Genomic DNA, 3752 nt, shown 5'->3' with positions numbered 1-3752 from the left:
GTCTGACTCACAGAGACATATGGCATTGATTAGTCGATCATAGTGTCCCTTGAAGAGAAATAGATGGGCAGTCTACTAAATTCTTACTTGATATATATAAGTGGATGAGTTCTAGATTGAATGCACAGAAGTCTAACCTGAATCACCAAAATAGTCCTAGCCCTTCGATCAATTCCCAGATTTCAGCCAATTTACAGACCCAGAACACTATGAATAAAGAAGGACTCCACTACAGTACACTGCCAAAAATATATACCGCTAATTTTCTGCAGCTTTCCCCAAAGAGATCTATGGCTTTAGGGGTCAGTGTGCAGTAGGGAAAATGAAATAATCAAACTTTTCAGGGATTACTGTACACTGCTTCTGAACTAGCAATGATTCCAAAAGCCTCAAAATGTCACTGCAGTTCACCTGTCAGAGTTAACAGTTTATGGTGGTCAGGTGATTAATGGAGTTTTAGTTCAGGTCTGTCTCACAATGGGTCCTCTGGGTCTCTAAACTTATCCTATGGTTATTTTCCCAGTTCCAGAGTGTATAATTGGAAGAAAAATACTCAGCAACTGACAGAATCCTCATACTATTTCCCTGATCTGTGGAGTGAGGACTAATGTGGTAGGAAAACCCAAGTGGAAGCCACTAGAACTGTTTTTACCTAGGAAAATAGCAAACCAAGAGCAATATCACACTCCTGGAAAGATTGCAAGAGATCAGTAATACCATCAGTGACTTCAAATATGCAGACATCCCCATTTAACTCACCTATTTGGCCTATGCAGAAGCCAGATGGATCTTGGAAGACTGAAGTGGGTCATTGTAAACTAAGCCAGGTGATGACTCTAATTGCAGCTGCTGTTCCAGATGTGGTTTCATTTCTTGAGCAAATTAACACATTCCCTGGAACCTAGTATGCACCTCTTGACCTTGAAAATACTTTTTTTCTCAATAACTGTTAGTAAAGACCACCAGAAGCAATTTGCTTTCAGCTGGCAAGACCAGGAATACACCCTCACCATCCTACCTCAGGCATATTGTATATCAATTTTCCAGCCCTACATCATAGTTTAGCTCACAGGAATCTTGATCACCTTTCTTTTCTACAAGATAACACACTAGTCTATTACATCGATGACATGCTAATTAGACCTAGTGAACAAGAAGTAGCAACTACTCTACACCACAGGGCTCCTCTAAGTATCCATTGGCTCCAGTTTGAAATCTCAGTATCCCCTGGCTCCATGACTTTCATGCTGTTTTGTAAGGAAAAGGCTCTTCTGAAAACACTTCTGTGCTAGGTCTATGATGTATGGTCTAGGAACCAACCTGCCATCACTTATCATCATGACAGGGCTCAATAGAAAAGAAAAATTATGACAAGAATCTGAGGGTAAACCTTCAACAGAAAACCACAGTCTGTCCCTTTGGACCCAACAAGAGAAAGGGATGGTTTAAACTTAAGGTTTTTAAGATGCCATGACCCTGAGTTAATGTGTGTATGTGCTTGTGTGGAGGGTGTGGGGAGAAAGCCCATTTCAGTACACACATGTTCCCTATAGGTCTTAGGTCCCTCCCCCACCTTCTCCTGATGCTCCTGTTCCTCTCATTTAGAGAAGCTTACTTGGGTGCCCCCCGGGGCAGTGACCCCAAAGCCTCAGTGCCAAACTGTCTAAGTTCACAATTAACTGAGACCCATCTCTGCAGAGGAGACCAGACTGCTGCCCCTAACCTAACAGCAGCTCACAGTTTCAAGCACTAGCTGTGTGCCAGCCGTGCGATTACCACGGACATACTGCTCTCCCTTTAATCCTCCAAACAACCCCAGAAGGGTCTATTACCCTTTCTGCATTTGACCAATGCAGAAAGTGAAGCCCAGCAAAGCAAGAGTCACTTGCCCAAAGTCGCACAGCTAGTAGGGAGCAGAGCCAGGAGTTGAAAGCCCCCTTTGATCGACCTCCAGAGCTGACACTATGACAGCGACACTGCCTCCCCGTGGAAACTAAAAGCAATAGCTCACTCTTCACTGCACTGGGGGGAAATCTGGAGGATGAATGTTCCAGAGAAGACTACCAAAAAAAAAAAAAAAAAAATCACTGGCCCGTGTAAGGTCTACTGAGGGCAATCAAGAAAATCTGAATGGGGAACTAAGACAGCGAGATGTCTCAGTCCTTTGGACCCACCAGACCCAGAACCCTGTGAATAAAGCGGAGGCTGGGCCTCCTTGAGGAAGATGGCAGATAAAACCTCTTTCTCACTCACCTATTCCCTCACTTTCACAAGCTCTATCTTTTAAAAGTCATACATACACTTTAAAGGAGTTACAGCTTCTTCACAGCTCGCCTGTTGCACCTTCTGCACCCTGCTGTGGATGTCCTGGGACAGGATAGTCAGGAACTGTTCCAGCACCAGCAACTCCAGAATCTGCTCCATGGAGCGCATCTCAGGCTGAAGTCACCCATGGCGAAACTCTAAGAGCCGCCTGCGGGTGTCCCGAGCACCAGCAGCCTCTTGGAAGCAGAACCCTCAGAAGCACAGGTGGGAGGCCGCCAGACTAAACCTTGGGTCGGGCGGTAGCAGCAGGAGTTCTGGCTCCAGGCGTAGGAACTTCCATAGTTTCCCTCTCACAGGAGGGGAACCCTTTCCGCTCGTGGGAACCCAGGCCAGAAGCCACTGTCAGGCTCCCAGACCACCTTGGCCCCGAAACCAGTTGTCCCCGCCGGGGAAGGCGTCCGGGGCCAGGAGAGAGGAATGATGGCTTCAACAGGAGTCCAGCATGCCCGGGTTTCAAGTTCCAGCCGGTAAGCCCAACTTTGGACCCGGCGGAGCTGTCTCCAGTAGCTTCGCCTCACTGGGCTTGGGACAGCGCAGCTCCTGCCCCCGTTTCGCTTCCACCAGGGCCTCCGGGAGGCACAAAAGTAGGCAGCTTTCTCCTGTCTGTCTTGGACCCACGCAGGACCAGGCCCCCGGTCCACACGCAGAAAGTCCTAGCACTGAAGTTTGGCGTCTACGGACCAATTTGTCAGCTTAGGACCAAAGATAGGGCTGCGTTTCACGAACGACACCATTGCTTCAGGCGGCCATTGGATCAGGTCTCGCCACAACTCGCAGCTGACCAATCAGAAAACAAAATTTGACTCCAGGACAGGACCAGCGAGGGACCAATTGAAAGACAAGAGGCGGGGCCAGCAGGCAAACCTTAAGACCCCAGAGACTTCTGTGGCTGTCGAAGGCAGAGGGTAATGGGCGGGGTCGCTAGATCGAAGCTTTGGTCTTGAAGATGGGGATACTAAAAAGCAAATCCAAAGCCACTGTGAACTGCAGGCGGACGACCGGAGTCAAAATCTCCAGGATGGTTTATTAAAATGCGAATCCCCGGGTTCCTGTGAGATTCAATGCATTAGGGTAGCGGGTGGAGCCCCGAAATACGACTTTTTAACAAGCTCTCCCTACAAATTCTCCCCACACAGCCAGGTTTAAGAATCACTGACCATGTCATAACAGATTTAAAGGTGGTCCCCACCCGCTCCAGTTACTCCAAGGCTCAAGGAGCAGAAGCGCTCATTTGGATCACGACCCGGGGTTCACCCCGCCCAACACCCTCGGACTAAGAAGCGCTTAAACAGGAAACGGGAGCCCTTCCAAAACAGCTTGAGGCTGGTCGAAGCCAGGAAGAGTCCCAGCCCCTCCCACGTCAGCATCCCTGTGGGCGCACAGCGCGGCGGGCGGCGTGTGGCCTGTCGGGAGATGTAGTCCGCAGC

The sequence above is a fragment of the Piliocolobus tephrosceles genome, chromosome 12 (genome assembly GCF_002776525.5).
Source record: "Piliocolobus tephrosceles isolate RC106 chromosome 12, ASM277652v3, whole genome shotgun sequence".
Lineage (NCBI taxonomy): Eukaryota > Metazoa > Chordata > Mammalia > Primates > Cercopithecidae > Piliocolobus > Piliocolobus tephrosceles.
The sequence above is the reverse complement of the archived record's forward strand: the minus strand, read 5'-3'. Positions refer to the sequence as shown.